General features: G+C 35.8%; 1 protein-coding gene, 1 long non-coding RNA gene and 1 other non-coding gene across 52 annotated transcripts in view; 2 read left to right on the top strand and 1 right to left on the bottom strand.

The window, feature by feature from the left end:
• Window positions 1–23,390, bottom strand: part of RAB40AL (RAB40A like) — a 145,942-nt gene that overhangs the window by 92,502 nt on the left and 30,050 nt on the right. For 45 of the 50 annotated variants that reach the window (XM_078363787.1, XM_078363793.1, XM_078363808.1 and 42 more), the window contains one exon: window positions 4,494–4,584. The exons of the other annotated variants lie outside the window; for them this stretch is intronic. The gene's annotated coding sequence lies outside the window, so the exon portion shown is untranslated. The remainder of the gene's footprint in view (window positions 1–4,493; window positions 4,585–23,390) is intronic. 50 annotated transcript variants of the gene reach the window in all.
• LOC144581170 (uncharacterized) overlaps window positions 12,441–23,390 on the top strand; it is a 52,722-nt gene continuing 41,772 nt past the window's right edge. Inside the window, exon 1 of the long non-coding RNA XR_013531699.1 lies at window positions 12,441–12,577. This is a non-coding gene — a long non-coding RNA (uncharacterized LOC144581170). The remainder of the gene's footprint in view (window positions 12,578–23,390) is intronic.
• Window positions 19,370–19,476, top strand: LOC118150721 (U6 spliceosomal RNA). The gene has a single exon (XR_004738874.1). It is a non-coding gene; the product is annotated as a U6 spliceosomal RNA (small nuclear RNA).

Here is a 23,390-nt window from a genome sequence, read left to right as displayed (position 1 = left end):
CCAGATGAGTCTGGACCGAATGATCATACCAGTGAACACGTCAAGACTCAGAAGCCAGCCTGATAGGGCTTCCACAGACCAAAAACAACAACAACAAAAAAACAATATGAGCATCAAAAACATTAGTGCCTACAGTGAGTTAAAACGCATCACATACAGAAACATCTCTGAGTCATGATACTCTAAAAGAAAAACAAAACACAAAACCAACTCACTGCTCATCTGTGGAGGATCCTACAGAAACAATCCTTATTCTTAAAACTGGAAATACTGCAAAATGATTAAATATTTGTCCTACCCTTCCTGTGTGAGCCATACCTCACTTAAGCCTAATAGTTGGCAGGGGCGGGGGAAGTTTCTCTTATAGAAAATGTCCAGCTAATAAATGCAGAAAAAATTGTAGAATCTAAACATCATCATTTTAGAATTTTTAATGAAATGCAGATCTTAATAAAGATCTTCAGGCATTGTAAAAAATCATGAGTTGGAAAGCAAATAGGAAATTTCATAATTGATTGATTGATCAGTCTAACAATATCTGAGCCCAGTGCTCAATCTTAATGTCAAGGTAGGAGTGACAATCAGACACAATGAGGCTCCTGGTATGCTATGAATTGAATGCTTGTGTCCTCCCAAAACTCATATGTTGAAACCCTAATCTCCAATGTGACAGTATTTGCAGATACGACCTTTGGGAAATAATTAGGTCATCAAAGTGGAGCCCTCATTATGAGATTTGTGTCCTTAGAAGAAGAGACACAGGGAGCTTGCTTGCTCTCTGCATGCACACAGCAAGAAAAGGCCATGTGAGGACATAACCAGGAAGAGGATCCTCACCAGGAACCCAACCATACTGGCACCCTGATTAGACTTCTAGCTTCCAGACTCATGAGAAATAAATGTTTGTTATTTAAGCCACCTAGTCTGTGGTAATTTGGTAAAGCAGCCTGAACTAAGAGTTGGTGTAAGGATATAGGAAGTATGTAACACATCTGAGGTACTCTTGCCAAAAAATCCTGAACTGGATGAAGCCTCTAACTCTACTAATTTACAGAAAATAGGAGGGGTCAGAGCAATGTAAGTAACAGCACAATGGGGATACAATCAGCAAAACTGAGAATGTAAACTCCGCAAACCAAAGATCCAGTTTAATAAGCAAATACAGGTTGAATATCCCTAATCTGAAAATCCAAAATCTGAAATGCTCCAATTGAGCATTTCCTTTGAGCATCATTTCAATGATGAAAAAATTTCAAATTTTGGAACCTTTCAGATTTGCAGATCAGGGATACTCAATATGTAAATTGAAAAGCGAAAAAAAAGAGAGAGAGAGAGAGAGAGAGAGAGAGAAAGAACTGTCTTTAGATTAAAAGAGATTTAAAACTCCAGAGAGTTAAATTGAGAAATTTTTAAAAAGTAAAATTAAAACCATAATGAGATACCACAACACGTACACCAGAGAAAGAAAATTTAAAAGATGGAAAACACCAAGTGTTGGTGAGGATATGGAAGCTGTGTAATTCTCACATCACTGGTGAAAATATAAATTCAACAACCACTTTGAAAAAGTGCTTGGCAGTATTAACTGAGCTGATCATATACACACCCTACAACTCAGAAATTTCATTCTTAGGTCTGGGGAAGGTATGAACCCAAGAGAAAGAAAAATAAATGTTTATCCAAAGATATGTACAAGACATTCATACCGCTGTTATTCATGTCAAAATCTAGAAAAAATCCACATAGCAGATGTTTATTGTGAAATATCCACTTGATGCAATAATATCCACCAGTGATGATGAATAGTCTACTACTATAGACAACAATAAGTGTAAATCTCACATACAGTATGTTGATTGAATGAAAAAAGTTAGACAGAAAAGAGAACATGATGTATGATTCTCAGAATTTTTCTTCTAATTTCCCAGTACAGTTTGGGCTATATAAAAAAATAAACACCCCATTTTTTCTTATTTGAAGGTACTTAGTGTTCTTGTACATTATCTGCAGGTTAACCTCAGAGAAGCACGAATCCTCTGAGCCCTTGAAAAGTGAAGCACTACAGATATGAACACAGCTAATGCTGTTGAAATGGTTTGGCTGTGTCCCCATCTAAATCTCAACTTGAATTTATCTCCTGGAATTCCCATGTGTTGTGGGAGGGATCCAGGGGGAGATAATTGAATCATGGGGGCCAGTCTTTCCTGTGCTATTCTTTCTTGTGAGAGTTAATGAGTCTCACAAGATCTGATGGGCTTATCAGGGGTTTCCGCTTTTGCTTCTTCCTCATTTTCTCTTTCTTGTCACCACATGTAAGAAGGGCATTTCACCTCCCGCCATGATTCTGAGGCCTCCCAGCCACGTGGAACTGTAATTCCAATTAAACCTCTTTTTGTTCCCAGTTTTGAGTGTCTTTATTGGTAGCGTGAAAATGAACTAATACAGTAAAGTGATACCAGTAGAGTGGGGCATTGTTGAAAAGATACCCAGAAATGTGGAAACAACTTTGAAACTGGGTAACAGGTAGAGGTAGGGACAGTTTGGAAGGCTCAGAAGAAGACAGGAAAATGTGGGAATGTTTGGAACCTCCTAGAGACTTGCTGAATGGCTTTGCCAAAAATGCTGATAACAATATGGACAATAAGATCCAGACTGAGGTGGTCTCAGATGGAGATGAAGAACTTGTTGGGAACTGGAGTAAAGAAAGGTGCCTCTTGTTATGTTTTAGCAAAGAGACTGGCGGCATTTTGCCCCTGCCCTAGAAATTTGTGGAACTTTGAACTTGAGAAAGATGATTTAGGGGTACCTGGCAGAAGAAATTTCTAAGCAGAAAAGTATTCAACAGATGACTTGGGTTCTGTTAAAGGCATTCAGTTTTATAAGGGAAGCAGAACATAAGAGTTTGGAAAATTTGCCGCCTGACTATGCAACAGAGAAGAAAAACCCATTTTCTGGGGAGGGATTCAAACTGGCTGCAGATATTTGCATAAATAGCAAGGAGCCTAATGTTACTCCCTAAGACCGTGGGGAAAATGTCTTCAGGCTATGTCAGAGACCTTCACGGCAGCTCCTCCTGTCACAGGCCTGGAGGCCCAAGGTTTCATGGGCTGGGCCTAGGGTCCCCAAGCTGTGGGTAGCCTAGGGACTTGGTGCCCTGTGTCCCAGCTGTGGCTGAAAGAGGCCAACATACAGTTCATGCTGTGGCTTCAGAGGGTGGAAGCCCCAAGCCTTGGCAACTTCCACATGGTGTTGAGCTTGCAGGTGCACATAAGTCAAGAATTGAGGTTTGGGAACCTCCATCTAGATTTCAGAAGATGTATGAAAACTCCTGGATTCCCAGATAAAAGTTTGCTGGAGGGGCAGGGCCCTCATGGAGAACTTCTGCTAGGACAATGCAGAAGGAAAATGTGGGGTTGGAGCCCCCACAGAGAGTCCCTACTGGGGCAGTGCCTAGTGGAGCTGTGAGAAGAGAGCCACCATCCTCTAGACCCCAGAATGGTAGAGTCCTTGACGGTTTGCACCATATGCCTAGAAAAGCTGCAGACACTAAATGCCAGCCCATGAAAGGAGCCAGGAGGGAGGCTGTACCCTTCAAAGCTATAGGGGCAGAACTGTCAAGACTATGGGAACCCACCTCTTGTGTCAGTGTGACCTGTATGTCAGTGTGACCTGTATGTGAGACCTGGAGTCAAAGGAGATCATTTTGGAACCTTAAAATTTGACTGCCCTGCTGGATTTTGGACTTGCGTGGACCCTGTAATCCCTTTGTTTTGGCCAATTTCTCCCATTTGAAATAGCAGTGTTTATCCAATACCTCTATCCCCATTATATCTAGGAAGTAGCTGGCTTGCTTTTATTTTATAGGCTCATAGGTGGAAGGGAATTGCCTTGTCTCAGATGAAACTTTGGACTGTGGACTTTTGGGTTAATGCTGAAGTGAGTTAAGACTTTCAGGGACTGTTGGGAAGGCATTATTAGTTTTGAAATGTGAGGACATGAGATTTGGAGGGGGCAGGGGTGGAATTATATGGTTTGGCCGTGTCTCCATCAAAATCTCAACTTGAATTTTATCTCCCTGAATTCCCACATGTGGGAGGTATGGGGGTAGGGTTAATTGAATCACGGCGGCTGGTCTTTCCTGTGCTATTCTCCTGATAGTTAAGAAGTCTCACGACATCTGATGGGATTATCAGGGGTTTCTGCTTTTGCTTCTTCCACATTTTCTCTTGCTGCTGCCATGTAAGAAGTCTTTCACCTCTCACCATGATTCTGAGGCCTCCCCAGCCACATGGAACTGTAAGTCCAATTAAACCTCTTTTTGTTCCTCGTTTTGGGTATGTCTTTATCAGGAGCATGAAAATGAATTAATACAGCTATGTATAATAGACATGCAGCTGGATATGAAGCAGGAGACATACTTGGCTATAGCACCAGACCTATCCCAGTAACTCTAGGTGCCCTTGAGCAAGTCCCCACACTGCATCTATACTCACCTGGCAAAGAGGGTCTGAGTAGCCCTGCCTCCAGCAAGATCTCAGGGACAGAGAGCAATGTGATTCCCATCTGGAAAACCACTCTGAGTTCCTAAAAGGGAAAAAAATTCATTCATCATGGGGGTCCAAGGAATTATCTACCTCAACAGCCAGGTTGCCTAGTACGAAGTAATTATGATGTTTAGTAATGTTTTTATTTTTAAAATTATTACATTTTCTTAAATAAGTACCATCTGGTACACCGTAGAATGACTACAGAAGCATAGATAAAAGAGCTATCTATGGTTGGTCTCAATGTTACACCAACCACCATGGGCTGACATAGTTCAATAAATGTCTGTTTCTTTTTCCTAAGTATACTGGTTAGGAGTGTGGGCTCTGGATATAGACTGGAGACAAACCCTATTCTGCCATGTAAAAACCTTGTGACTTTGAATTGTTTTATTTCACCATAAAAACACTCAAAGTCTTATCAGTAAAACCAGAATTATACAGTACTTAAAAGAGGGCAAACCATGTTTTACATGTACCAGGAAACTTAAAATGAAAATAAAAATTTAAAAAGTCCCTGTGTTCTGGTTTTTAAAATATAAATGGCCAGGGATCACATTAATTTGAAAATTCTAAGGCAGACATATTGGGAAAAGAAAGCTTAATAGTCTTACAACTGAATCCTATTTATCACCTCAGGTATTTTTTTAATTTTAATTTTAACTGAGAAATAATTATATATATTATAGGGTACACTATAATGTTTTGATATATGTTTACATTGTGGAAAGATTAAATCAAGCCAATTCAATAAATTCAATAAAGCTTAATAGTCTTACAAATGAGTCTTCTTTTTCTTTTTTCTTATTTATGATGCAGATACTCATTCTTTATTATAAAAATGGCATATTTTCCTCCAATCTGTTGGAGTCCTCTCCCTCCGTTTGTGGTATCTTTTGTTAAATTAGCTGTCAAATTTACCTATATTTGTCTTATATGGCTTTTGATTTTACTTATTTTAAAAATTTTTATTTTTTAACTTTAATTTTAGGCTTAGGAGTACATGTGAAGGTTTGTTATACAGGCAAATTGTGTGCCACAGGGGTTTGGTGTGCAGATTATTTTGCCACTCAGGTAATATGCATAGTACCCAATAGGTAGTTTTCAATCCTTACTCTCCTCTCTTCCTCTACCCTCAGGTGTGAATATTGAAATTAGACATCAAATGATTCAAACTTTTCATAGACCTTGTTGCCATCCACAGCAGTGCTTTTCAAACATGGATGAGTAACAGAAACAACAAAAGAAATTACTCAAAATGTAGACACCTCTCACCTCACCTCCCTGGTTTTGATTCTGTAGATCTAGGACAGGCCCAAGTATCTGCATTTTAGCAAGCAACTATGAAAATATCTGACAAAGTGTTCCATAGATCATACCTGTAAAAATCCTGACCTCAACAGCTCAGAGTTGGGTATTATAAATTTAATGCCCACTATACAGAGTGCTGGGACATCTGCAGTTTCTCTGTTAATATAACTAGCTGCAAGTGCATTGGTTCTTCCCCACCACATAAGACCACAGATTGCCACAAGGGATCACACTTAAATTCCAGAGTATTCCTGGGTAGTCTAGAGGTGTGAGGATTATTATCCTGTTGGATAGACAAAGCTAGCAGAAAGGTATGACTTGCCTAAAGTATCCCCATGATGTGGTCTGGGTCTCTTTCCTCTTGTTTCAGTAACCTAAGAGGATTTCAGAGTCTCTGATGTTAAACTAGAAGGAGAGTTAAGAGGATAGGAAAGCACATGGAATAGAGAAGAAAGTAAGAGGATGAGAAAGCACATAAAATGCAGGGGATGGGGTGATGATGTCTTGCCTATTCCCACCCAGTTAACTGGAAGCTGTGCAATGATGCTTTTCTTCTTCCTCAACTCCATCCCAGAACCCCTCCCACACACAGCAGTGACACTAAAGCTCACACATAATGAAAATGTGAGCTTATTCCTGCTTGATGTTCCATTTTCAAGTATTCGCTCTAGTAGTCAGGCCATTATGTTAATGCCAGAGGCATCCCATTGACAGAATGGAGGAGGCAAGTTGGATAGAATAGGGAATTACCATTTGCTGATAGTCTACTAGGTACCACACACTGTAGGTTGTTATTTTCAGGCTTCTTTTCTTCAAGACCTCAAAGTGATGTTCTGAGGCTGACATCAGAGCTTCCTTTTTACAGATAAGGAATAGGCTTAGAGGGCCAAGTACAAAATCAAGGAATTTTATGGAAGCTTTAAATGGACACGAGGCCTACTTTAAGGGGCTCCCACTGGCCAATTTGAGAAGACTTGAGCACCAAAATTGATATGGTTTAGATATTGTCCTCTCTGAATCTCATGTAGAATTGTACTGTTGAAGATGAAGCCTGATGGGGTGTGACTGGATCATGGGGGTGGATTTCTCATGAATGGTTTAGTGCCATCCCCTTAGTGATAAGTGAGTTCTCCATCAGTTAGTTCATGCAAGATCTGGTTGTTTAAAAGTCTGAAACCTTTCCCTTGTCTGTCTCTCTTGCTCCCACTCTTGCCATGTGACATGCTTGCTACTGCTTTGCCTTTTGCCATGATTAAAAGCTCCCTCAGGCTTTCCTAGAAGCCAAGGAGATCCTGGGGCCATGCTTCCTGTCCAGCTTGCAGAACAGTGAGCCAATTAAACCTTTTTCTTCATAAATTACCATCTCAGGTATTTTTGCATAACAATGCAAGAATGGCCTAATACAAAAAAAATATATACTAATAATTACACAGGGTAAACCTTTGAGGAACATGGAAATCTCTGAGTCATATTGACATAAATAAATATTAATAAATACACTGATAAATAAATAAGGAAGAAGAAAAAGCTCTATCTTTTTCTCAAATGCAAACTGATTTTCCAGAAGGAATATCAGAATTGGAAAACAGCCACTTAACAACTCCCATAATAATATGTGATTCAGGCAGAAAACAAAAATGAATGCTCATCCTGCACCAAATTTCATGGCAGTCACTAAATCACCATGGTGACAATGTGGGCCAAGACAGCTCAGAAAATAACCATCACTTTGATTTGTTTTGTAGTATGTCCTAGGAAATGAACTGGTCTGATATGACTACAGTCATTAACCTGAAGTAATCCTCACAATAAACATTTCTGGCAGTTTCAGCAATATATACATTCATACACATGTACATACCCACATACATACATGTTCTCTCTCTCTCTCTCACTACCCCAGATCCCAAGAATTCATTGAGATGGATTGCTGGTGGTAGGGAGTAGGTAACAAAATAAACCCCATAATTCAATCTATTCAATTCTGACCACATATAAAGTTGAAATCTACTAAACTATTTTACCAATAGATTTTTCTGAAGATGACCTGTTGATTTGTCTCTGGGACATTTTTTCCTCTAGTTACAGTACATTTTCAATAACTTATGAAAGCTGACATGAAAACACAGGCAAATGCTTGTTAAATATGAGGTGCCTTTTCCATTTCATAGTCTAAGATCTCAACCTAGAAGATTAGTTAACAGCTACTTTTAAACATTTGGCTGCTGAGAGCTCAGTGAAAATAAAATATGCAGAAATGTAATTCAAAATACTAGCATTTATAAGAGCACTAAGAAATATGAAATAATTAGAAATAATCAATCCAAATATGTGACAGGTCTGTACAGTGAACACTAAATAACATTGCTAAGAGAAATTAAAGAAGACCAAAATAGAGAGATATACTGTCTTCATGAATTGGAAGACTCAGTATTGTTAAGATGCCTGTTCTGTTTAAACCTATCTACATATTCAGAAGAATCTCAATAAAAATCCTAACTAATATAGTTCTAAAAGAACCTGAAGTGCTGTTTCTAAAATTCATGTAAAAATACAAAGGATCTAGACTATGAAAACAACTTTGAGAAAACAAAAATGAATGTCAAACACTATCTGATTTCAGGACTTCTTACAAACCCATAGTGATCAAGACAGTATGCTACCGCATCAAGGCAGAAAAGTAGATCAAAGGAACAAAATAAACCACCTAAAAATTGACCTATATATTGGAATTGACCTATATAAAATATATTGGAAAACTGACTTTTGACAAAGGTGAAGAAGCCATTCAATGGATAAAGGGTGATATTTTCAATATATTGTGCTGAAACAAGTGGATATTCATATATACAATTATAAACTGTGATCTATATATTGTACCACATACAAAAGACAATGCGAAAGGCACTTTGAAATGGATCATAGATGTAAATATAAAACCTAAAGTATAAAACTTGTAGAGAAAACACAGGAGAGTATAATCGTGACCTTGAGTTACATAAAAAATTCCTTAGATAAATAAATCAATAATTTGGAATGCATCAAGGTTAAAAACTCTGGGTCTAACAAAGACACTGTTAAGAGAGTGAAAAGAGAAGCCCCGATTGGGAGAAAGTGTTTGCAAATCATATCTAATAAAGTACTTGTATACAGACTATAGAAAAAATCACCAAATTCAATTAAAAAACAAACATTCCAATAAATAAATAGGCAAAAGAGTTGAATAGACACTTATCTATAGAAGATAAACAACTGTCAAATAAGTACATGAAAAGATACTCAAACATCATTAATCATTAGGGAAATGTAAATGAAAACTACAAGGCATCACTACCTTATAGCTTTAATTTTTTGTACTTTAAAAATTATTGTTGGCATTGCTCCTCTACAATACTTTTTCTATAGCACCTAAATACAATTCTATCTTCTATACTTTTTATGAATTAATGTTTTGATTTAAATATATGTAGCTGTTGAGTTTTGTTAGTGTTGGTTCAAAGTGGTCAGATTAATATGAAATCTTCTGGGTGTAAGTCTGGTGTTTCGAATTCAGATACATTTTGGTTTACCTAAGCACACTTTCCAATATGATTATTTTGTTATGACTTACCTTCTCTTATAGATAAATTTGTTTTAATTATATATTTGGGTTTGTTAAAGTATTTCAGGAGGCTGCCAGGTGGTGTGTTCATGTTCATCCATCTATGCTCTCTATTCCTAATTTACTACTAACTCCCCCTTTGACCTTTAGTTTCATTGGGGTTATTTTAGGTGAGTATCCTTTAATTAGAAACTGTAGCCTATTTCTTTCCATCTCATAGACTACACCTTGACCTAGTGTTTTTACATGAATATTTGTGATTACTTTAAGACTTTTTAGGGTTAGATGAAGATAGCAGTATACAGGTTGAATTGGCAAGAAATGGTGAGGTTTGTCAGAGTTTATCAATTATAGAATAGCCTCCTCTAGAGAAATATAAGTCACCACCAAATCCTCTGAGATTTAAGCTGTTGCTGGTAGTATTCTGGCAAATAACTTTGTTTATTTCGGTTAAGTTTATGGCTAAGCATAGTGGAGTATCTAATTCCAGTTGGGGTCTTAGCTATTGTGAATTCAGAACATACTGAAGTCGCTTTCACAGTTTATTTTCATTTTAGCTATTGCCTTTTATGGTTATACATAATCATAAACCATTGGGTATTATTGATTTGGTTTAATCGTATGACCTCAGTGGCTAGCACGAAATTTACCAACCCTAAGGGGAGTTACTATACGTTGCTCGAACTTTTGTTTATTGCTTAATTTTTATCACTACTGTTTCTCGTGGGGGTGTGGTTGAACAAGGCATTATGAGATACTACTAAGTGTGCTTGGTATCTGCTCCTTTTGATCTTCTGCTGATCTAGATGGCATTCTCACTGGAATTCAGATATTTGCATAGGTAATCTCATTAAGAATTAATTAAAAGGCCAAGACCAAACCCGTGTGTTTATCAAGTTACATGAATTCATTCAGGCATTTTTCAGTGCCTTGCTTTAGTGAATTAAGCTACATCAACTTGTATCTAGAGAATACTCCCTTGTGGGAAAATTGCTAAATTTAAGTGTTATTCTAGTATTGAGAATTTTTTTATAATCTTACTAAGAAACAAAAAGTTTTAGCCTAGAAAATCAGATTTTTTTTAACTTTCTCAATTTTTATTTTAAATTAGTTTTGGTTTCCATTATGTAAAAACAAATAAACACCTATATTAACCAAAAACATATTTCCATTTTTTTATTATCCTTTAAGTTCTGGGGTACATGTACAGATCTTACAGGATTGTTACATAGGTATACCATGCCATGGTGGATGGAGGCAGAAAATCATATTTTTAATGGATTTTTTTTTTGTTTTAGACAATGTTTTAATTAGGAGTTAGGCTGAAATAATGTTCTAGATAAGCTTATAATTGAATTTAATAATATGTGGGTACATGTTAGAACCTTAGGTAATAATCAGCAGATATAAGTTTTTTTGTTTTGGGGTTTGGCAAGAATAAAACACATATTTACATAAATACTGTACCAGCTTAAAGTAGGAGATTAGAGGGAGTTTGCAGAGTTAATCATACTTGATGGGAATAATTATGCATCTGTTATATTTATTATATAACAGATAATAATATCTGTTATTATTATCTTGTTTTTATTATGTCCATTGAGCATGGATTAATTAACACCTTAAGGGTTTTATGTGAGAAAATAACATTCAATTTAAATTCAGCTACAATCAAGTTGTGTCAAGGCCTTGACGGCCATGTTGGATCATGCCATCCCCTGAAATTAAAAAATACCAAATGCATGACACCACAGTTATGAGTGATCATGGGCTGATTAGACATTAGTTCACTGGAATATCTTAATTAAGAGGAATGAGTGAATAGTTACAAGCTCATGGCCCTGAAACAAGAACCAGATGTCTGGTATAGTTTCAGTCTAGAAACCCCCAAGTTTTCTGAGTTCAGAGTGAGAAGATGGACACTTCCTGAGCAGATTGCTACTTTCTCAAAGCTTTGTAGATAAGAAATCCTATTGCAAGTGATAAGCATTTTGTCCAAAAAGGATTTGACTTCCAGTGCTATGTATAATCAATAATATTATATCCTATTTAAAATGAAGAACTTAATGTATGGAACAATACTCATGGTTAAATCCATTTGTGTGGACTTTTAATTTAATGTATTATGCACTGTGATTAGTTTGATGTGCAGGCTTGTATGCATGGGGAATGATTTTAAAGCACCGTAAGATATAAATGTATAAGGTATGATGAAGTGTATATAGTATTAGTACATAATTAATGGGGTAAATTACATAATGCTTGATGTACACAGGATTAGATTTTATGTTTATTTTTTACCATACTGACATAGAACTCAAGAACAATTTCTTTGCATTCAGTATATGAATCAGGGAATAGAATTTCAGCTTTGCATGCTGACAGCGGAGTGAAAGGCTTTTTCTTTGTGCAGGGGGGAGGTGCTCTCCATTTTTGGTTTACAAGACCAAGTTTAATAAACTACAAGAACTATTCATTGAAGTTTATTCTTGATTAGGCTAATAAGTGGTATTAATATGAGAACAAGGAAAAAATACAGAATGGATAATACTTATTCAATAATAATGAAAGGGTATTCTACTGATTGACCTTCAATTTGTGTGAGTATGAGGTTATTATATACCAGAACCCAAAATAGGCATTGGCTTAGTAGCTGGAATATCACGCTTCATTGCTCAGATAACTGAAGGATGAGAATGATTGCTAAAATTAAGATTAAGAGCACAAGGGCTACAGCACCTCCTAGTTTATTGGGAGTAGATCCTAAATTGCACTGGCAAATAGAAGATACCACTCTGGTTTAATATGAGGTAGTATATTGAGGGGATTTCCTGGAATATACTCTCGGTTTCCTAAAAAGTCAGGAGAGAATAAAACAAGTTTGAGTAGAAGTAATAGGAAAACAAACCCTAAAATGCCTTTAATTGTGTGGTAGGGGTGGAACGGGATTTTATTTGCATTGGTTGAGATTCCTTGGGTTATGTGATCCTATTTCATGTGGGAGTAGAAGGTGCACAACAACTAGAGCTGAAACAATTAATGGCAGAATAAAATGAAAGGTGAAGAATTGTGTGAAAGTGCCTCTGTCAAGAGAAAATCCACCTCCGATTCATTCTAACAGGTTGGTGCCAATATATGGTATAGTTAATAGTAAATTTGTGATTGTTGTTTCTCTCCATCGTAAGATATAGCCTATGAATGCTATAGCTATTACTGTGAATAAAAGAATAATTCCAATGCTTCAGGCTTCTAGAAAGGTAAAGACCTCAGACTACAAGAATAAACAGATAAAGAATACAGATATCCATTAGCATCTAAATAGTAAATGATTCAGCCATAGTTTACATCTCAGCAGATTTGTGTGATAGAGGAAAACGTAATTATTATGTCTGAGGTACAGTGTATAGCTAAGAAAAGCCCAGCAATGATTGGTAAAGCTAGGCAAACTCAGTAGGGAACTGAAATTTCGTCATGTTCAGATGTTTGATGGTGCTGGTAGATCAATAAATGAGTGATTAAGAATTTTTATTAGGGGGTGAAATTTTTAAATGTTGGTTATTTGAGTTCTGACAGTTGACAAACAATGATGATTTTTCATGACATATACTATATTTTGTTACTATTTTTGTTGTAGGCATCATGGGATTTTCTTCAAAACTTTTACCTGTTACATAGGTTTATGGTTATTAATGGTGGTATGGAATTCAGAAAAATAATAAATTTTGGTGGGGTTTTATGGGAATGATAGTGTTTCAAATTTATTTAGCAGGGATACTGGTAGTATTTAGAATCCTATAGCCATAGCTACTAAAGAATATCCTGAAATGTGAGGATCTGGTGTTGTTATTTGAAGGGGTTCTATTGTTAGGATTATTAATAGAATTATTTAATCATTGTATAAATAATATGCTATGATGAAATAGAAATTATTATTGATTTCAAAAATTTAGAGGATTGAGTGATTATTGAGGGTGAAGAAGGTGGGCTTCTTTGTGAAGATACTATAGGTGTGGCTGCATTGTACAGTTAATGAAGTTGATTAATGGTCGTGACTGATCCTTTGTTAATATTTTGTTGTTGCTGAAATTACTCAGAGATATTAAGTGGCTAGAAGTACAGCTAACAAAAATGAAATGAAGGAGAAGAAATATAATTTAATTAGGCCATTTTGGTTAGGAACAGTTACTGAGGCTATTATTTGGAGATGAGATAATTTTTGGTATTTTTCTAGTCAAGTTTAGTTACAGTGATGCTCTGACTTTTAGAAAGGTTTAAGTATACTGTTAAATGGTGAACAACTGTTGAAAAAAATCCTAGAAAGTTAAAAAATTTATATATGTATGGAGATAATTCAAATTTCCTATTACATGTTATTAGGTTAAATTCTAATTGCTATAATGAAGCCTAAAATAGTTACAGCAAGGGCTGAAAGTTTTAGGTATAATGGCATAGTCATTTGGGGAATAGTTACAGGAGAAATGTTGTTGGTAATTTTTTTAAAAAAGCAAAAATACTGCTAATTGTTAAACATTTAATTGAATTACGAGGAGTTATTTTCATTGATAATAATGAAAGTTGAAAAACTATGTAGTCCTAGGAGTGCAAAAAAAGACAATTTGAGTACTATATACAGCTGCTAGGGAGGTGGTGATAAGTGTGATTAAAAGGGCTCAGGCAGTAGTATACAACATGCTCGCAGTTTTGATAAATAAGTCTTTGAAGTAGAAGCCTGTAAGGAAAGGTATGCCTGTGAGTGCAAGGCTTCCAATAGTAAGTGAGGAGGAATGAAGGGTATGTCTTTAAATAGACATCCTATTTTTGAATATCTTGATCATCATTAAGGTTGTAGATGATGGCTCTGAATATATAAATAGCATAGTTTTAAAGAATGCATGTGTCTAAATGCGGAGAGGTGCTAGATGTAGCTGATTAATACCAATAATGACTATTCTAAGATTTAGTTGTCTTGAGGTACAAAATGTGACAATCTTTTTGATGTCACTTTGTGTTAGAGCACAAATTGCTATAAATGTAGTGGTAATAGCACCTAAGCATATTATTAGTGTTTGGATTGTTTTATTCTTTTCTATTGGTGGATAAAAGTGGGTTAAGAGCCCCTGCTAAAACACTGTGATGAAATAGAGCAGGGCTGAGACAGGTGTTGTACCTTCTGTTTCTGATGGTAGTAATGGGTGAAGGCCAAATTAAGCAAACTTGTCAGTTGCCAGAATGACTCCACTTAATGGAAGGATATTGGGTAGAAATTGAGCACAAAAATTTATTGCATTCTCATGTGTTTGAATAAAATTTAAAAACTCATACTATTGTAGTATGAATTCACTATATCCAATGCAGTTATATTAAATTGTTTGGTGGGCTGCTATATTTGTGTCTATTCAGCCATATAATCAACTGACAAAAATAATATAATTCCTGCTTGTTCTCAAGGAGTTAAAAGGGGTTGTTGAGTGTAACTAGAAATAGTACAGTGAGAAATATGAGTAAACACTTAAAGAATCAGTTAATGTTTGGATCTGAATGTATATAGCATATTGAGAACTCTTTGACAGATCATGTAACAAAAAGTGCTACCGATAAAAACCTATTCAACAAATGGTGCTGGGATAATTGGCAAGCCACATGTAGAAGGATGATACTGGATCCTCATCTCTCACCTTATACAAAAACAAACTCAAGATGAACCAAGGACTTAAATCTAAGACCTGAAATGATAAAAATTCTAGAAGATAACATTGGAAAAATCCTTCTTGACATTGACTTAGGCAAAGACTTCATGACCAAGAACCCAAAAGCAAATGCAACAAAAACAATGATAAATATGTGTGACTTTATTAAACTAGAGCTTCTGCACCGCAAAAGAAACAATCAGCAGACTGAAGAGACAACCCACAGAGTGGGAAAAAGCTTCACAACCTATACATCCAAGAAGGGACTAATATCCAGAATCTACAAGGAAAATTAGCAAGAAAAAAAAAACAAACAATCCTATCAAAAAATGACTAAGGGCACAAATAGACAATTTTCAGAAGATACACAAATGACCAACAAACATATGAAAAAATGCTCAACGTCATTAATGATGAGGGAAATGCAAATCAAAACCACAATGCAATACCATCTTACTCCTGCAAGAATGGGAATAATCTAAAAAGAAAAAAAAATAGATGTTGGCAGAGATGTAGTGAAAAGGAACCACTTTTACACTGCTGATGGGAATGTAAACTAGTATAATCACTATGGAAAACACTGCAGAGATTCCTTAAAGAACTAAAAGTAGGACTACCATTTGATCCAACAATCCCACTAACTGGGTATCTACCCAGAGGAAAAGAAGTCATTATATGAAAAAGATACTTATACATGCATGTTTGTAACAGCAGAATTTGCAATTGCAAAAATATAGAACCAGCCCAAATGCCCATCAATCAATGAGTGATAAAGAGAAAATATATGTGTGTGTGTGTGTGTGTGTGTGTGTGTGTGTGTGTGTGTGATGAAATACTATTCAGCCTAACAAAATAATGGCATTCACAGCAACCTGGATGGAATTGGAGACCATTATTCTAAGTGAAGTAACTCAGGAATCGAAAACCAAATATCATACATTCTCACTCATAAGTGAGAGCTAAGCTGTGAGGATGCAAAGGCCTAAGAATGATAAAATGGATTTTGGGGACTTGGATGAAAGGGTGGGAGGGGGGTTAGGAATGAAAAGACTACAAACTGGGTACAGTGTATACTGCTCTGGTAATGAGTTCACCAAAATCTCACAAATCAGTACTAAAGAACATATGTAACAAAACCACCTGTTCCCCAAGAACCTACGGAAAATTAAAATTTTTAAAAGACATAATCAAGCTTGAAGGTGAGTGTTAATTTTAAAGTTTGGATAGTGTCAGTTTGAAATAATTATTTGTTGGCTCAAGCAAATTAATATTAGGGCTGGAATGAGGTTGGCTGTAAAAGTGTATGAAATAGAAGTTTTTACATAGGTTAGAAATAAGTTTACAAACAGTCGTTACAGTAATTGGTAGAATTAGGAGGATCAGTAAAATTGTGATAAATTTTAAAAATACATTTATTTACTTTTATTTGGAGTTGTACCAATTTTTTGGCTCCTAAGGTCAACAGGTTACTTTTATCCTTTAAAAGTTGAGAAAGTCATATTGTTATCCATGGTGACATGAGTTAGTAGTTCTTGCACACTTTCTCAGAAAATAAGAAGTTTTAATTTTCTGCTATTACATTTATAACATAACATTTTATTTAAACTATATTTACAGTATATGGGTCCTAGAATGATTCTTGGGTTAAGTGAGAATCAATTCAAAACCATTTTGGGGTTTAAGTGCAGGCTTAAACTCCTGGGCTCAAGCAATCCTCCCACTTTAGCCTCCCAAGTATCTGGGACTACAAGCACATGCCACTCCTAGCTCCAGGTGACTCAGAATAAATAGAGATACTCCATTTGTTGGGGAAAAAGTAAGGGAAGAGAACAAGTCTCTGTCTGGTAATCCAGAGAATTCTTCCAGATTGTGTCCAAGACCATCAAGGTGGTACCTCTACGAGTCCACAAGAACCATAGCATTATTGGGTTTGGGGTCCCACCCAAGGCAGGTACAGTTTAGATTACAACATTCAAGTCCTTTTGGAAAGCCTTCTCAAAAAGAATGGGTAAAAACAAGACCAAACTGAAGAGTACAATAAATACTTAACTCTGCAATGCCCAGACACAGACAAACATCTACAAGTAACAAGACCAGCCAGGAAAACATGACCTCACCAAATGAACTAAATAAGGTCACATATCTCTATTTCTCCAGGATTAGTCCCTGGAAACATACTTCACCTAGAAAGGCACATATAGGCTGAAAATAAAGCAATGAAAAAAGACATTCTATGCCAACAGAAACCAAAAAAGAACAGGAGCATCTATATTCATACCAGACAAAATAGATTTCAAGACAAAAACTATAAGAAGAGACAAAGAAGGCCACTATATAATGATCAAGAGACCGATTCAGCAAAAGGACATAACAATTTTAAGAATATATGCACCCCTTTGGGAGGCTGAGACGGGTGGATCACGAGGTCAAGAGATCGAGACCATCCTGGCCAACATGGTGAAACTCCGTCTCTACTAAAAATATAAAAAATTAGCTGGGCATGGTGGCACGTGCCTGTAATCCCAGCTACTCAGGAGGCTGAGGCAGGAGAATTGCCTGAACCCAGGAGGCGGAGGTTGCGGTGAGCCGAGATCGTGCCATTGCACTCCAGCCTGGGTAACAAGAGTGAAACTCCGTCTCAAAAAAAAAAAAAAAAAAAAAAAGAATATGTGCACCCAACACTGGAGAACCCAGGTATATAAAGCAAATATTGCTAGAGCTAAAGAAATAGATAGGTTCCAATACATTAAAAGCTGGAGACTTCAACATTTCACTGTCAGCATTGGACACATCTCCCAGATAGAAATCAACAAAGAAACTTTGGACTTAATCAAAACTATGGAATAAATGGACCAAATAGAAATTTACAGAATATTTTATCCAATGGCTGCAGAATACACCTTCTTTTCCTCAGCACAGGGATCATTCTCAAGGATAGACCATATGATAGGTGACAAAACAAGTCTGAAAACATTAAAAAAATTGAAATAATATCAAGCATTTTCTCTGACTACAATGGAATAAAACTAAAAATCAATAACAAGAGGAATTTTGGAAACTATACAAGAATGTGGAAATTAAACATTATGCTCCTGAATGACAAGTGGGGCAACAAAGAAATTAAGAAGGAAGCTGAAAAATTTCTTGAAACAAATAATAATGGAAACATAATATACTAAAACCTGTGGCATACAGCAAAAGCAGTACTCAGAGGGAAGTTTATAGGTATAAATGTCTACATCAAATAAAGAAGAAAAACTTTAAATAAACAACTTAATGATGCATCTTAAAGAACTACAAAGCAATAACAAATCTCAAACCTCAAATTGAAGAAAATAAATAATAAAGATCCGAGCATAAATAAATGAAATTGAAATAAAGAAAACAATACAAAAGATCACTTAAACAAAAAAATTGGGTTTTTACAAAGTTAAACAAAATTGACAAACCTTTAGCCAGACTAAGAAAAAAAGAAGATCCAAATAAACAAAATAAGAGATTAAAAATGAGACATTACAACTGATAACACAGGAATGAAAAAGATCATTAGTGGCTATTATGAGCAACTAAATGGGAATAAATTTGAAAATCTAAAATAAATGAACAAATTTTAGCCACATACAATCTACCAAGATTGAATCAGGAAGAAATCCAACACCTAAATAGACCAATAACAAGTAATGAGATTAAAGCCATAATAAATATTCTTTCCAGTGATATAGTTTGGCTCTTTGTCCCCACCCAAATCTCATCTTGTAGCTCCCATAATTCCCACATGTTGTGGGAGGGACCCAGGGGAAGATGACTGAATTATGGGGATGGGTCTTTCCCATGCTGTTCTTGTGATAACGAACGAATAGGTCTCATGAGATCTGATGGTTTTAAAAACAAGAGTTTCTCTGCACAAGCTCTCTCTATCTCTTTGCCTGCTGCCATTTATGTGAGACGTGACTTGCGCCTCCTTGCCTTCCACCATGATTGTGAGGCTTCCCCAGCCACGTGGAACTGTAAATCCAATTAAACCTCTTTATTTTGTAAATTGCCCAGTCTTGGGTATGTTTTTATCAGCAATGTGAAGACAGACTGATTTTTCCATGTTGATTTTGTATCCTGCAACTTCACTGAATTGATTTATTAGTATGAATAGTACACCCAGTAACGAAAAGTTCGGGACCCCATGGCTTCCCTGCTAAATGCTACCAAACATTTAAAAAAGAACTAATACCGTGCTCGCTTCGGCAGCACATATACTAAAATTGGAATGATACAGAGAAGATTAGCATGGCCCCTGCGCAAGGATGACACGCAAATTCGTGAAGTGTTCCATATTTAAAAAAAAAAAAAAAAGAACTAATACCAATCATACTTAAACTATTCCAAAAAACAGGAAGAGGGAATACTTCCAAACTCATTCTATGATGCTAGTATTATTCTGATACCAAAACCAGACAAAAACACATTAAAAAAGAACTATAGGGTAAATTCTATGATAAACATTGATGCAAAAATCCTCAACAAAATACTAGCAAATCCAATTCAATGATACATTTAAAAGATCATTCATCATGACCAAGTGGGATTTATCTTTGGGATGCAAGGATGGTTTAACATATGCAAATCAATCAATGTGATATATCATGTCAACAGTAAGACAAAAACCATATGATCATTTTAATTGATGCTGGAAAAGCATTTGATAAAATTCAACATCTCTTTCATGATAAAAACCCTAAAAAAACTGGGGTAAAGTAACAGACCTCAACATAATAAAACCCATGTTGACAGACCCACAGCTAGTATCATAGTGAATGGGAACAAATAGAAAGCCTTTTCTCTAAGATCTGGAACACAATATGGATGCCCACTTTCACCACTGTTATTCAACATAGCTGTTATTCAATGGAGCTCTTAGCTACAGCATTCAGAGAGGAGAAAGATATAAAGTATATAAAGTGCCTCCAAGTTGGAAAGGAAGAAATAAAATCATCCTTGTTTGCAGATGACATGATCTTATATTTGAAAAAACCTAAAGACTCCACCAAAAAACAATTCATACTAATAAATAAATTCAGTGAAGTTGCAGGATACAAAATCAACATGGAAAAATTGGTAGCATTTCTGTGTGCCAACAGTGAACAATCTGAAAAAAGTAAGCTCATCTACAATAGCCACAAATGAAATAAAATACATAGGAATTAAGCAAAGAAGTGAAAGATCTCTAAAGTGAAAACTACAAAGGACTGATGCAAGAAATTGAAGGGGACACTAGAAGATGGAAAAATATTCCATGTTCACACATTGGAAGAGTCAACATTGTCAAAATGCCCATACTATCCAAAGCAACCACAGATTCAATACAATCTCTATCAAAGTATCAATGACAATTTTCACAGAAACAGAAAAAAGTACCCTAAAAGGGACCCACAAAAGACTCAGAATAGCTAAAGCGATCCTGAGCAATAAAAACAAAAGTGGAAGAATTACATTACCTGACTTCAAATTATACTACAGAGCTATAGTAACCAAAACAGCATACTACGGTCATAAAAACAGACATGAGGATAAATGGAACAGAATAAAGAACCTGGAAAGAAATCCATATGTCTAAAATGAAATCATTTTTGATAAAGGTGTGAAGAACACATACTGTAAAGACAGTACCTTCAATAAATGGTGCTGGGAAAACTGGATACCTATATCCCCTATCTCTCGTCATATATAAAAATCAAATCAAAGTAGACTAAAAAATTAAATCTAAGACCTCAAACTATACAACTACTACAAGAAAACTTTGGAAAAACTCTCCAGGACATCAGTCTGGGCAAAGATTTCTTGAGTAATACCCCACAAGCACAGGCAACCAAAGCAAAAATGGACAAGTGGGATCACATCAAGTTAAAAAGCTTCTGCACAGCAGAGGAAATAATCAACAAAGTTAAGAGACAACCCATAGAATGGGTGAAAATGTTTGCAAACTAACATCTAACAAGAGATTAATAACCAGATGTCTAAGTATCTCAATTCTATAGGAAAAAATATAATAATCTGATTTTAAAATGGACAAAATATCTGAATAGACATTTCTCAAAAGAAGACAAATGACAAATAGACATATAAAGGTGCTCAACATCATGAATCATCAGAGAAATGGAAATCAAAACTACAATGAGATATCACCTCTCCTCAGTTAAAATGCCTTATGTCCAAAAGACAGGCAATAACAAAAGCAGATGAAGATGTGGAGAAAAGGGAACCCTCGTACACTGTTAGTGGGAATGTAAATTACCACAACCATTGTAGAGACCATTTTGCAGGTTCCTGAAAAAACTGAAAATAGAGCTACCTATGCGATCCAGAAATCCTACTCTGGATACACAAAAGAAAGGAAATCAGTATATCGAAGAGACATCTGCACTCCCATGTTTGTTGCCACCCTGTTCAAAATAGACAGGATTTAGAAGCAGCCTAAGTATCTATCAGACAGATGAATGAATAAAGAAAATGTGGTACTTATACATAATAAAGTCCTATTCAGCCATAAAAAATAATAAGATCCAGTCATTTGCAAAAACATGGATAAACTGGTGATCATTATGCTAAGTGAAGTAAGCCAGGCATAGAAGCAGAAACATTGCATGTTCTTACTTATTTGTGGGGTCTAAAAATCAAAACAATTGAGCCTGTGGAGATAGAGAGTAGAAGGATGGTTACCAGAGGCTGGGAAGGGTATTGGGGAGGATTGGGGAGATGTGGGGATGGTTAATGGGTACAAAAAAATAGTTAGAATGAAACAACTAAAAGAGTATAATTGGATTTTTTATAACAGGATAAATGCTTGAGGGGATAGATACCCATTTTCCATAATGTGATTAATACACATTACATGCCTGTATTAAAATGTCTGATGTACCCCATAAATATATACATTTACTGTATACTCACAAAAATTAAAAATAAAATGAACAATTATTTTTTTAAAAGACTAACTGAACCCCTGATTACAAAGTTTCAAGTTTTATGCAATTACTGGGCTCTACTATCTTAACAAGCCCTGTTTTGGGGCTAGGTGTATAATAATAAGTTAGATCTAGATTATATCATCTATTGAATTAAGGGTGCTTTTTGTATGCCCTAATTCTCTTCTCTTTTTGTATTGGGAAAAATATTAAATGGGTAGAAACCAACCCAGATCCTGAACTCAAATCATGTAGGGCTTTGGACACTGAAAACATGAACTATTAATAGCTGTTATACTATTGGGATGTTCTGATCCCACATCAAACTTGTAAACTCCCATGGTTGATATGAACTCTTAAGACATGATGATGCTATTACCCCTAGGGTAACTTGTTCTACTGATCAAATTGCTTGGTTCAATAAATGATAGAAATATTTTTATGAATAACTGGTTGGTCTAGGTTTTAATCATTCAGAGGTTGTACCATGCTCTGAAGTCACCACAACTGAAAATTTTAGCACGGTAGATTAAATGTTATTTATTTAAATAGTTAATATTTTTGAGGCCTAATTAATTTAAGCTACATTGGGTCTTCTTTTTTTATCTCCCCATGAAAATCACTAAAGATAGAGACCAATCATACCAAGCACTGACAAGGTGGCACAGGATGAAGCTCTGCTGAGACAATGAAAAATGGTACAACCACTTTGAAAACAGTTTGGCAGTTTCTTATAATGTTAGTCTTATATTTATAACATGATCCAGCCACTGCAATCCTATTTACCCTAGAGAAAGAAAGCATGTTTCTCTGTAAAGACACATATGCAAGAGCTCCTAAATTGAATACAACCCAAATATCCATCAACAAGTGATAGACAAAATGAATTGAAGTATGTCCTATACTATAATGCTATTCTGTAATTTAAAAATGAACCATTGAAATAGGCAATAAAATGGATAAATCTAACAAGAAATAGAGTGAATAAAAAAAAGCCAGATCCCAAAAAACATCCTCTATGATTCCACGTAAATAAATGAAATCTAATCTATAGTGACAGAAGTGCTGTATTTGTTTCGAGACAGGACAGTGGGAGGAATGGGTAGGCTGGGTACAACAGAACTGAAAGTGTTATGTCCCGGAAAATAATAGCAATCATATTTAAGCATATATGGTTACTTTAGGGGACATGGCAGGGTATCATTAGAATAGGGCAAACTAGATACTGAAGGACCAAGAGGGCAGAGTAGGAGATATCAGCCTTCATCACCCCCTGCCACAAAAAACAAGT

The sequence above is a fragment of the Callithrix jacchus genome, chromosome X, assembly GCF_049354715.1.
Source record: "Callithrix jacchus isolate 240 chromosome X, calJac240_pri, whole genome shotgun sequence".
NCBI lineage: Eukaryota > Metazoa > Chordata > Mammalia > Primates > Cebidae > Callithrix > Callithrix jacchus.
Note: the sequence above shows the minus strand (reverse complement) of the source record. Positions and strands in the feature narration are given on the sequence as shown.